Source organism: Panthera onca, chromosome D1, assembly GCF_046562875.1.
Source record: "Panthera onca isolate mPanOnc1 chromosome D1, mPanOnc1 haplotype 2, whole genome shotgun sequence".
Taxonomy (NCBI): domain Eukaryota; kingdom Metazoa; phylum Chordata; class Mammalia; order Carnivora; family Felidae; genus Panthera; species Panthera onca.
Genome location: NC_138348.1, coordinates 16,948,456 through 16,962,145, shown reverse-complemented (window position 1 = coordinate 16,962,145; position 13,690 = coordinate 16,948,456). Strand labels below are relative to the sequence as shown.

At 42.8% G+C, this 13,690-nt stretch overlaps 1 long non-coding RNA gene across 2 annotated transcripts in view; it reads right to left on the bottom strand.

Moving 5' to 3' along the window:
- Positions 1-2,377: 2,377 nt before the first annotated feature.
- The window catches only part of LOC132661704 (uncharacterized), a 71,737-nt gene continuing 60,424 nt past the window's right edge, over positions 2,378-13,690 (bottom strand). For both annotated transcript variants that reach the window (XR_013550206.2, XR_013550205.2), the window contains one exon: positions 2,378-2,558. This is a non-coding gene — a long non-coding RNA (uncharacterized LOC132661704). The remainder of the gene's footprint in view (positions 2,559-13,690) is intronic.

The window sequence follows — 13,690 nt, the reverse complement described above, 5'->3', positions numbered from 1 at the left end:
GAGGTCCTTGAAGACAGGAGGGGTGTAGTGATTGTTTTTTTATCCCTCAGTATTTACCCCTAGGAAGAGGGACACTGCAAGCCACTATGAGTCATTTACTAGTTAGTATAAATGAAGGCTCAGAAATAAGGCTAGTGGAAGGGTTTAGAGAGAAAGGAGAGAGAACAAGAAGACACAGGTCTGTAGGAGGGAGGGCCATCCTGGGAAGACCAGAGGAACTGAAGACAAGCCATATAACTTGGTTAACTAATTAAACATGTACACCCATGTGCACACACACACACACACACAGAAAACAAAACTTACAAGGCACCTTACTGGAGCTGGGATAAAAGATAGAAGCCCAAACTCACAGGGTTATTGTATGCGTGTGAGTGCACAGGAGGCAGACAAACGTGAACAAATATCTGTAAAACTATGTGACAATTGTTACAATCAAGTTAAAGAAAGGGATAATGGATGCAATTTCTAAATAAACTGTGGATTAGATAATGTATTTGTAGCCAAGTGAAATATCCTGACTTTGACAATTGTATTGCAGCCCTGTAAGAGAAATGTCCTGATCTCAAGAAATATACACTTCAGTATTTCAGTATTAAAAAAATATTTTTTCAGGGGCACCTGGGTGACTCAGTCAGTTAAGCGTCCAACTTTGGCTCAGGTCATGAACTCCCAGGTCGTGAGTTGGAGCCCCGTGTCGGGTTCTGTGCTGACAGCTCAGAGCCTGGAACCTGCTTCGGATTCTGTGTCTCCCTCTCTCTCTGCCCCTCCCCTGCTCACGCTCTGTCTCTCTCTCTCTCTCAAAAATAAAATAAACATTAAGGGGCGCCTGGGTGGCGCAGTCGGTTAAGCGTCCGACTTCAGCCAGGTCACGATCTCGCGGTCCGTGAGTTCCAGCCCTGCGTCGGGCTCTGGGCTGATGGCTCAGAGCCTGGAGCCTGTTTCCGATTCTGTGTCTCCCTCTCTCTGCCCCTCCCCCGTTCATGCTCTGTCTGTCTCTCTCTGTCCCAAAAATAAATAAAAAACGTTGAAAAAAAACATAAAATAAATAAAATAAAATAAACATTAAAATTTTTGTAAATATTTTTAATGTTTATTTATTTATTTTGAAGGAGGGGCAAATGAGCCCCAGTGGGGAGGGGCAGAGAGAGAGGGAGAGAGAGAATCCCAAGCAGGCTCCATGCTATCAGCACCAAGCCCCACACAGGGCTCAATCTCACAATTGCAAGATCATGATCTGAGCCAAAACCAAGAGTCAGACCCTTAACCAACTCAGCCACCCAGGCACCCCTAAAAAAAATTTTTAAGGTGTATATACAACATCTGAAGAGAACAGAGGATGGAAGACTGACCTCAAGGGGTTGAGGAAGAGGAGAGTGGAAAGAGGCTTCAGCAAGGATTTGACAATTGAGTACAGTGTGAAAAACAGAGAAGGGGCTCATGAGAAGAAGGGCTGGAGAGAGGGCATGCCAGGCAAAGGTATGGGTCAGAAGCATGGCTCACCTGGAAACTTTAAAGAATGAGGCCTACTTAGAGTTCCAACATGTGAGGAAGAATGTGGATGAACACTCAGATGGGACAAGACTCAGGGGACTCGGGGCTCTGGGTAGGGCAGGCTCTGAAATTGGGAAGTCAAAAGAAATTCCTTGTAGACACAATTCTTATCTGCAAACCAACCACTGTCTGTCCTGGGACACAGAGAATATGCGTGCAATGTGTGCACCAAAAGGCTCAAGACCACAATGAAGAAACAGTTTTTAAGATCAGGTCAAATGAACCAAGAAGAGCTCACTACTGGGTTCGGTAAACTCTGTTTCACAAGTGTTTATGAGCAGCTACTCTGCAGGCATTGTGCTGGACCCTTGGGATAGAGAGATGAAAAGATGTGGTCCGCACCCTCAAGGTAGATCACAGGCTGGTAATCAAGATGGGAGAAAGGGGATGTGGACTGACAACCAGCCAGGCCTTCTTCCAGCCTACCGTTGACCTCCAGAGGCTGTGTTTGGCCTTGACTGTGGTTGGTACTCAGGCATCAGTGCATTGGTGTTAGGGATAGAAAAGCCATGAGGTGACCTTCTAATTTGGATATACTTAGCTACAGTGACAGATCTGTTGGAGGAATATAAAAAAAAAAATTAAACTGGTCAAGAAAATTAGAGACCAATTTCATTCATTCACATAGATGCAAAAATCCTACAAATTGAGTTCAGCAATGTGTAAAAAATATAATACATCATGATCAAGCTGGGTTGATCCTAAGAATGCAAGAGTGATTTAACATTGGAAAAGCTATAATGTAATTCACCACATTAATGGATAATGAATGAAACTTTATTATTATCTAAACAAGTGTAGAAAAAAAAAACATTTGCTAAAATACAGCATCAATTCATAATGAAACTTCCTACCTGATAGAGTTTATTTTAACCAAATAATTACAGCAAACGTCATTCTTCAAACATCATTCTTCAAGGTGAAATGTTAGAAGGCCTTTAAAAATCAGGAACAAGACAAAAATGTCTGCATCAATTCTTCTTTCCAGCATTGTACTTGAGGCCCTATCCAGTGCAATAAGAAAAGAAAAAAAAATGTATAAGTTTCAGAAAAGAAAAAACAAGACTGACATTATTATAGATAATATAGTTACAAGTTTACTATTTCACTAGAAAACACAGAAGACTTTATAGATAAATTGCTGGAATTAATTCTTAAAAGTTTAACAAGGTGGGTGGATAACAGAAATCAATTGCATTTCTAAACGCCAGCAATAAACAGTTAGAAAGCATAGTTTCAAAAGATGCTGGGGCGCCTGGGTGGCGCAGTCGGTTGAGCGTCCGACTTCAGCCAGGTCACGATCTCGCAGTCCGTGAGTTCAAGCCCCGCGTCAGGCTCTGGGCTGATGGCTCGGAGCCTGGAGCCTGTTTCCGATTCTGTGTCTCCCTCTCTCTCTGCCCCTCCCCCGTTCATGCTCTGTCTCTCTCTGTCCCAAAAATTAAAAAAAAAAAAAAAAAAAAAAAGTTGAAAAAAAAAAAAAAAAGATGCTAACTATCGGGGTGCCTGGTTTGTTCAATCAGTTGGGCATCTGACTCTTGGTTTCAGCTCAGGTCATGATCTCATGGTTTTATGAGTTCAAGCCCCATGTCAGCCTCTGTGCTAGCAGCACGGAGCCTGCTAGGGATTCTCTGTCTCCCTCTTTCTCTTCCCCTCCCCCACTCTCACTGTCTCTGTCTCTCTCAAAATAAATAAATAAACTTAAAAAAGATTTAAACATACTAATTATAACAGCAACCAAAATTAAGGTACTTAGAAATAAACATGATGTAAGGTATGGAAGACCTTTATAAAAAAATTTAACTTCAGGGCACATGCACCCCAATGTTTATAGTGGCACTATCAACAATAGCCAAAGTATGGAAAGAGCCCAAATGTCCATCGATGGATAAATGGATAAAGAAGATATGGTACATATATACAATGGAGTATTACTCGGCAATCAAAAAGAATGAAATCTTGCCATTTGCAACTACATGGATATAACTAGAGGGTATTATGCTAAGCAAAATTAGTCAGAGAAAGACAAATATCATATGACTTCACTCATATGAGAACTTTAAGATACAAAACAGATAAACATAAGGGAAGGGAAGCAAAAATAATATAAAGACAGGGAGGGGGACAAAACATAAGAGACTCTTAAGTATGGACAACAACAGAGAGTTACTGGAGGGATTGTGGGAGGGGGTATGGGCTAACTGGGTAAGAGGCACTAAGGAATCTACTCCTGAAATCACTGTTGCACTATATGCTAACTAACTTGGACATAAATTTAAAAAATAAATTAAATGAAATGGTAAAAAAAAAATTTTTAAACAAAAATTAAAAAAATTAACTTCATTGAAAGACATTGGATAAGACTTAAGTGAATGGAGAGATGAGCCATATTCATGGATAAAAGTCATAATATGAAAATGACATCGATTCTCTTTCAAGTGATCTATTGAGTCATCTCAAGTCCTTATCTCAAGAGGAAGTTTGCAAGTAACCTGACAAGCTAATTCTAAAATTTACATAGAAGGGTTGAGTGCTAAGAGTAGTCAAGATATCCTGGAACAAAGAATAAGAGGGAGGGATCTTTTCTACTACATATAAAAACATAATATAAAGCCATAGTAAGTAATATAGTGTGGTATAGATACAAAGACAGACAAATTTTTCAAGGGAATTAAACAAAATACTCCAAAGCAGACCTACAGGTATATGGAAGCTTGATTTATGACAGAGAGGGCACAGCAGACCACCAGAGAAAGGATAAATTATCCATTAAATGGTGCCCACAATTTATTGTTCGTGGGTGCATGGGTGGGGAATGGATCCTATCTCACACCATATCCAAAAATGAATCCTGTGTAAATTAAAAGCAAAACATACAAGGCAACACTTCTAAAAATTTTTTAATTTATCTATCTTGAAAGAGACAGAGACAGTGTGAGTGGGGGAGGGACAGAGAGAGAGAGAGAGAGAGAGAGAGAGAGAGAGAGAGAGAGAGAAAGAGAGAGAGAGAGAATCCAAAGCAGGCTCCACACTGCCAGCGTGGAGTCTGACACAGGGCTTGAACTCACGAAGAGTTCATGCGGGAGATCATGACCTGAGCCGAAACCAAGAGTCAGACGCTTAACCAACTGAGCCACCCAGGTGCTCCAACACTTTTAAATTTTTAGAAGAAAACATAGAGTTTCTTTATGAGATCAAGAAAGAGAAGGATTTCTTATACAAGGTATAACAAGGTATAAAATACACTAACCATAAAATAAAAGACGGATATCTTAGACCATATTAAAAATAAGACCTTCTTTCATCAAAATATAGCTTAAAGAAAGTGAGAAGGCAAGCCACAAACTGGGAGAGGATGTCTGTAATGCATATAACTGACCAATGAATCTATAAGAAACTTTTCCTATAGCTGTCTGCATGCTCATTTCCTTGTCTCTTTCAGAACCTTTACTCAAATGTCATGTTCTTAATAAAACCTTCCCTGACCACTGTTTAAAAAATTGCAAGCTCACCACCCGCCCTGGCCCTGCCTATTGTCCTTTCCTGTCTTATTTTTAGCCATAACACTTATCATTACCATACATACTATATATGTGACTAAATAATTTGATTGCCTATCTCCCCTTCTCCCCAGCAGACTATAAACTCTGAAATGAGACCAGGAATTTTGGTCTGTTTTGTTCACTGTTGTGTTCCCAGCATATAGAAGAGAGCACATAGCAGGTGCTCGATAAATATGTGTTGACTAAACAAACGCTTACAACTCAATAATAAAAATACCAACAACCCAATATAAAAATCAGCAAAAGGCACAAGGCATTTCAGAAAGAAAAGAAAAAAACACAACTTGTCAATAAACATACAAAAAAATGCTTGAATTTATGAATAATCAGGGAAATGCAAAATAAGACCAAAATGAGATACTATTTTGCACTCACCAGATTGGCAAACATTAAGAATTCTAACAATACTGGAGAAAAAAAAAAAGAGGGGGAAACAAACCATGGGAGACTCTTAAGGATAGAGAAAAAAACTGAGGGTTTAGGGAGGGAGGTGGGTAGGGGATGGGCTAGATGGGGGATGGGGATTAAGGAGGGCACTTGTGATGAGCACTGGGTGTTGTCTGTAAGTGATGCGTCACTGAATTCTACTCCTGAAACCAATGCTGCACTGCATGTTAACTAACAAGAATTTCAATAGAAATTTGAAAAGAAAAAAAAAAATTCTGACAATACCAAGTATCAGTAAGGATGAGGAGTACAGGAAACTCTTAATACACCTGCTGATGGAAGTGTAAATTATTTCCCTCTTTCGAAAACAATTTGTAAAGGTGGTTGTCTTGTAAAGGTGAACATGTGCCTAGCCTACATCTCAGTTTCTCCGTTCTTAGGTTTATACCCCGGAACACTGCCACTCAAAGTGCAGTCCACAAACCGGTGTCAAAAGATCTGTTATAAGCCATCACGAGACACGTACCAAAACTGGAAGTAAGCACTTAGAAGATTTAATAGCAACCTGATGCTGCCACCTTATATTGATTTTTCAGACATTTTTTTATCACGGTAAAATATACATAACATAAAAACTGACCATTGAAACCATTTTTATGCTACATATAGTTCAGTGGCATTAAGCACATTTACAGTGTTGTCCAACCATCACCACCATCCATCTCTAAAACTTTTTTGATCTTCCCGAACTGCAATTCGATGCCCATTAAACAAGAATTCCTCATTCTCCCCGCCTCCTCAGCTCCTAGCGACCATTCCTACTATGGTCTCTATGAATTTGACTACTCTAGGCACCTCACCCGAGTGGAATCAGAGAGTATTTGTCCTTTTGTGACTGGATTATTTCACTTAACATAATGTCTTCAAGGTTCATCCTTGAGCACGTGTTAGGATTTCCTTCCTTTTTAAGGTTGAACCATAGTCCACTGAATGTATACACCTTTCATTTATCCACTCAGCCATCAATGAACACTTGGGATTGTTTCCACCTTTTGTCTATTGTGAATAATTGCCACACCATGTTTATTGAAAAATGTCTGTTCGATATAATAAAATTTCATTTTCCAAGTAATCACGTTTACGGTATTGTTATGGTATCGTACATAAGTGCCAGTCTGTAACAGACAGGGGAAAAAAATTTCAATTTACCCGTAGACGGTTCAAGAGACACCACCCTGGAGTAAAGGCTTCCAAACTTTTCTAAAAGCCCACAGTAAGAAAATTCTTCACATCACAGCCTGGGACACACAAACATAACTGAAACGGAAGCTTCATGAAGCAATACCTCACATGAAATGCACTAAAGTAGTTATAGCTCTCTTTCACTTAAAAAAAAAAATCCTGGTTGAGTCTATTAAATTGATTTCACAGCCTACTAAAGATCATGAATCTCAGTTGGAAAACCAGTGCTCTTGAGAAATCCTTGCATATATGTATCCAGAGCTATGTGAAAGAATATTCCCAGTAGTATTATTCATAGAAACCAAAAAAAAAAAAAAAAAAAAAAGAATACAACCCAAACATCCATCAACAGGAAGCTAAACAAATAGTGATATATTCACCTAATAGAATATTACAGGGGCCCAATCAATATTTATTGAATGAATTAATAAACAGCTGTGAAAATGAGCCATTTGGATGAATCTTAGAAATACAATGTGGAGTGGACAAAGCAAATCACAGTCAACTCTAGATTGAATGAAACCATTTTTTAAAAGCTAAATAAATCAAGCAAAACTAAACACTAATTTGTTCAGGGGTGCACGCATGTGATGAAACTATCCTAAAAAAGAAAGGGAATGATAAACACAAAATTCAGGACAGTGGGTACCTCTGAGGGCAGGGGCAGAGGGTGGGACCGAGAAGTGCACAGGTAGCTAACAGAATTGGAAATGTTATTACATTGGGCAGTTTACAAACGTTCATTTTATTCTTATGCTTTGTATCTTAGGTATACACTGTATGTATTCTTTTATCTATCAAACATCTTTTGTAGAAATGAAATTGATGGAATTGGAGGACAGAGAATTCCACCTACATGGAGCAAGCCGCCTCTTTCATTGATGCAGCAAAACATCAATAAAATGGGCCCCCTGAGCTTCTTCCAAGACTGTGAGAATATAGCTGACAAGCATCTGAGGGTCAGGTCGGAAAGAAGGGGACCAGGACAAGACGCTGGCATGCATCACTTGCCCTTGCAGAGTAACTGCTCCAAGTCGCCTTACACCCATCCAGCCAACCTCCACCCCCCACTGCTTCCTACAGCCACGGAATGTTCTTCTGCATCCCTGACTGTTAGTTGCTCTTAGAATTCTGGGTTGGAGAGCTCAGGGAGGCAACAGAAGATACAAGTCCCTCAGAGTCAGGGGCCATGTCTTAATGCATGCCCATATCTCTAACTTTCAACCCCACTGTATGTGCAGAGTAGATACCGGGTAGTCGTTTGCCGTATATATGAAAGAAGCACCTGGTGAAGAATAAATGACCATCGCAAATAAACAAAGGATGCCAAACCCCTTCTGTCATTGCCAATGTATGAGATCACTTCGGGCTGTCCTGACTCACTGTCTACCTATGATCTAGTAATGGGCATGGCTTCCCAAGACATATTTATGAATTGAGGATCTGACAGAGAAGGTAAGATGAGGTCAAAGTGGGGAAGTAGTCAGCTCTAAAACAAAAATGAGAAATCCCGGGGATTTTAAGAGTCTCACTGCACATACCAGTAAACTGGTGATTATCTTTTTTATTCCCACTTTAAGATTTATCATGATTAATCATGAAGTGCCATGAGGAGAACACAGTGGCTAAGAGCATGGAATACGGAGGCACTGTCTGGGTTTGAATCCCAGATCCTCCATTTCCTGGATAAGCCTGGACTAATGACTTAACCTCTCCATGCCTCAGTTTTCTCATCTGTAAAATGGAGATAATGATAGCACCTACCTCATAGGGTTGTAATGTTCAAAAGTGATTAAGTGAGATGTTATTCTTTTTTTTTAATGTTTATTTATTTATTTTGAAGGGGGGAGGCGAACGAGCACAAGCGGGAGAGGGGCAGGGAGAGAGAGGGAGACACAGAATCCGAAGCAGGCTCCAGACTCTGAGCTGTCCGTGCAGAGCCTGACGCGGGGCTCGAACCCACCAGCCGTGAGATCATGACCTGAGCTAAAGTCGGATGCTTAACCGACTGAGCCACCCAGGGGCTCCAAGTGAGCTGCTATTCTTTTTTAAAAATTTTTTTTTCAACGTTTTTTATTTATTTTTGGGACAGAGAGAGACATAGCATGAACGGGGGAGGGGCAGAGAGAGAGGGAGACACAGAATCGGAAACAGGCTCCAGGCTCCGAGCCATCAGCCCAGAGCCTGACGCGGGGCTCGAACTCATGGACCGTGAGATCGTGACCTGGCTGAAGTCGGACGCTTAACCGACTGCGCCACCCAGGCGCCCCAATAAGCTGCTCTTCTTGAAAAGAACAGTGCCTGGCATACAGCGAGCATCCCATCGGTTGTCAAATAAAATCTTTACTCAGACTGACAAATACTCTCTCCTCTGCCCGCATGCCTCATGTTCTCTTGATGTTAGCTGTCATGTGGATATTCAGACTTCCACTGTGGGAAAGCACTTTCTATGGCCTTTACCATGGAAAACCCAGAGAGCTTTCAGATTTCTGGAGCTTTGCTCTAGGACCCTTTGCTTAGCACACCTGAAGTCCCGCTGTCCTTGCTGGTACCTTCTAAGACAATCACCTCTAACATACTCAGAATCCTGACATGCTTCCTTCGTGAAGCCTATCCCGCTGCCTTTCTTTTCCATCCTCCCTGTCTCTGCTTCCTCTGGCCTCTTCACAGCCTCCTAGCAGATTTCCCTCCAGTCTCTGTTTCTGCCAGTTCATCCTTGGCCCTGGGGACACATTAAATCTTCCTCAAACAACCCTTTGCACGTCATTCCCACCCACCCGCCTCTGTTCAGACCCTCCCCTCCCTTGCCACTTCACAAAGTGATGTTCAAATTCCTCAGCTTGACTGTTAAGGCCTCTGTGGTGGCCTTTAGTCCTTTATCTCTCCCTACTTGCCTGTACAAATAAATTTTTTTTTCCAATAGCCAAATCAACCTATTCATTGCCTCCATATTGGTCATACCTACACCCACCCAGACAATACCATTTCCTCCACTCCCAAGCCTGGAATGTTCTTCCCTTGACTTCAAGGTCTGGGAAAGACACTCTGAGAAGTGAGAGAAAGCCACCAAAATGGAGATTGGGGAATATCAAAAGCAGATTTTGCATTTCTAACTTGGCTTGGCCATGATCCCAGGAATGGGGGAAGGATTCTCTCCCTCCCCCTCCTCCTAGAAAGGCATAGAGCATGGTGTTTAAGAGCATGGGCTCTGGCTCTGTTAATTCCTGGCTGGGCAAGTTACTTATCTGCTCCGTGCCTCAATTTTACTCATCTGTAAAAGGGAGGTAGCAACCCTTTACCTTTGACCTAGTACCTTCTGGAATGGATATGGTGGTGTGCCACAGTAATCCCCCTTCAAGACTGAGACATTTACTCCCCAGCTACAGGAATGATAGCCGTTGACTGCTCACACTGAGTCCCTCCCAGGAACCGACCTCAACCAAAAGAAGCTGCACTGTGCAAGATTATGTCCCCTCCCTTGTGCAGTCTGCTTCCAGTGATGGGGCAATAGAGGTTATAAAAGCCTGGTCTCCTTGCCTTGACTAGGCAACTCCAAAGGGGCATCCCCGCTTCTGACCTCCCTATAAAATCCACTGATGTCCCTGCTGTGACTGCATGAGAGGCCAGCTTCTCTCTCTGCCCACTCCAGCTCCCTTTCCTTTCCCTCACAGGTGCTGTTCCCCAGACTACCCCTCAATAAACTGCCTGCATGCAGATCTCTGCTTCAGAGTCTGTTTCCCAGGAAACCTGACCTACAACAGGTGGTTGGTCTAGGAAAGCAGTCTCAAAACTGGGATTTTGGAGCAGAATTGCTTGCTAGCTGACTGGCTCTGAGGACCCCATTACTGATGGCAGGTGGAACACTGAGAAACCTGGCAGGTGGCTAGAGTGCAATTGCTAGAACTTTCACTGGCAGTGACCTGGGATGGGACACAGGTGGACACCGATGCCGTGGGATGCAGCATATCAACCATTTCAGAGGTTCTGGTAAGTACTATTGGTAAAGACTGTAGAATGAGATGGCTGTTGCTAGGGGTGGCAGGGGATTGATTCATTGAAGAAAGACGCTAAAAGGTCCAGAATGATTAATCACCAATATAAGGCAGAGAGTAAGAGCTTGAAGCCATCTTTGACAGCATATAGAAAGACTCTCATCTCCTGCACTGGAGGGCAGAGAAAATGGAGGATCAAGCCCAGTACTTAATTATAAGAAGAACAGGACTCCAAAGAAGATTGAATTCTCAACTCCAGAAACTCTGCTATGCCAAGGTGGATAGCCTGATTAGAAAGAATGGGACCCTGAGATTCTCATGAGGCTGCAGGCAAGACTGGTCAGGACTGTAGTCATCTCGAGGTTTAGCTAAGATTGGAGCATCTGTCCAAGCTCATTCTCATGACTTTTGCAGGCCTTAGAAGATCCTTTTCCAAGCTCATCCCTGCAATTGCTGGTAGGCCTTTGTACCTCTCTCCCTGTGTCCTGATTATCCTCTCAACATAGCAGCTGGTGATAGAAGGGAAGGAGGAAGGCAGGGAATGAGAGTGGGAGGGCACCAGGGAGTCTCCCAAGACAGAAGTCATAGCCTTTCTGTGCCCTAATCTCGGATGTGCCATCCCATCCCATCTGCCATTTTCTATGCATTAGCAGCAAACCACTAGGTCCAGTCCACACTCAAGGAGAGAATACATGAGTGGGTGTAGTGCCAGAGGCAGGGGTCACTGGGGACCACCTTAGAGGCTGCCTGCCACAATCTGACATAGACATTGTCAGGTTCTGGAGATAACATTTTCCATACTTGAAGACATTGTGGCAACCCGTTTACTTAGTGACAAAGAAGACTGTCAGCTCTTAGCAGAGCCCAGACCAAGAAAGGGCTCTTCAGCAGGTGCAGGCTATGGTGCAAGTGACCCATCACAGGCATCTATGATGGGAAAAGACACTGCATGGAGTGTATGGCATGTCCCAAAAAGAGTCACAAAGTAGATCCCTAATATTCTGGATCAAGGTCAAGCCATCTATAACAGAGGATTGTATATCCTATTCAGAAAACAGCAACCTGTGTTCTACTGAGCCCTGGTAGACACAGAGCACTTGATTATGGGACATTAAGTGACCGTGAAGCCAGAGATCTCCATCACAAGCTGGGTGTATCAGACTCACCAAATCATAAAGTCATTTGGGTTCAGAGCTCTCCGTCATTAGATGGAGGTGGTATCCAGGATCAAGCCTGGGCAGAGCATGAGAGAATAAGTAAGCTGCATGAGTAGGTGGCTCGGTCTCCCATGTCACTTCCCACTTTTGCACCAGTACCTCTCCCTCAGTTCACACCAATGGCCACATGGGGAATCATTTATGGTCAGCAGATGACAAAGGGAAAAGGCTGAGCGTGGGTCACAGATGAGTCAGTTCAGTATGTGGGTGCGAAGTGAAATGGACCATGGCTGCATATAGCCCCACTCAGTGAGGGGTGGGGGAAGGTGGTGGTACTGAAAGGTAACAGTGAAAGGGAAATCCTTCAATGCAGAGCTTTATTATTTTTTAAGACGTTATTTTTAAGTAATCTCTACATCCAACGTGGGGTTTGACCTTACAACCCTGAGATCGAGAGTTGCATGCTCCACCAACTGAGCCAGCCAGGTGCCCAGGTACAGACTTTGGATGGTGCACCCAGTCCTTCACCGTGTACAAAGAAAAATGGCCTTAGATTTAGACTACATAGTGACTCATAGGCAGATGTGACTGGCTTGATTAGTTGGTCAAGGGTCTGGAAGGAAAAAGACTGGAAGATTAGGAACAAACTGATCTAGGAAAGTGGTAGGTAGATGAACCTGTGAGACTGTGCATGAAGTGTGAAGACCTTGCTGCATGTTAACAGCCATCACAGGTCATCCACCATGTAAAGGACACCAAACAATCAAGTAGGCAGAATTTCACAGGTAGTTGATGTCAGCTAGCCTCTACCACTAGCCACCCCAATACTGGCATGAACAGAGTAGCCATAATGGCAGGGACAGAAGCTGTGCATGAGCCCACAGCCAGGCCAACCTCACTACAGCTACTGCCAAACATCAACCTACCATCAATAGAGACCAACACTGGGCACCTTACATGGCCCCATCCTTCCAGAACTTGATGGAAAACTGATTACTTTATAACCCTTCCACTCTGATAGGGGAAGCTGACTAGAATTAACAAATATTCCATGCATGAATTTGTCTGACTACAAGGCCTCAAGGAACACCACTTTCTGAGAGTTTACAGAATGTTTGCTACACTGGAACAGCATCTCACATAATGTTGTATGACACCAAAGAGCCCATGAAGGAGGTATGGCTGTAGATGTATGATCACAGGATCCCCTGGTCCATGATATACTGCACCACCCAGAAGCTTCTGGCCTCACGGAGTAATGGAGTGGCCTTTTGAAAACACAGCTAAGGTACAGCTTGGAGAAAATGCCCTGTGAAGATGGCATACCATCTTCCAGGATATAATTTAGACCCGAAATCAATGACCGTTATATGGTGCTATGTCCCAAGTAGGTAGAATATGTGGGTCTGGGGAGCAAGAAGTAGGAGTGGCTCTGCTTATCATTAGTCCCAGTGACCTCAACTCTAGGAGCCTAGGGGTCTTGGTTCTTAGAAGGTCCCTTCTATCAAGGATGCAGTAATCCAATTAAATGTTAGGCTACCCTATCACTTTAAGTTTCTTGTGCCAACAGACCAGGGGGCAAGAAAGGGATCATCATATTGGAAGGGGCAATTGACACTTACCATCAAAAGGAGGTTACCAACAAAAGGGACTGCTACTGTAGAATGAAAGCAAAGAAGATATTTGACACCAGATGATCACTGGGACACACTCTATGTCTCTTCAAACTCTATGTCCAACATCAATAGTAAATGGACAAATGCAGCAACCACAGCCTGAGGCCAAATAAGCTGCCTAA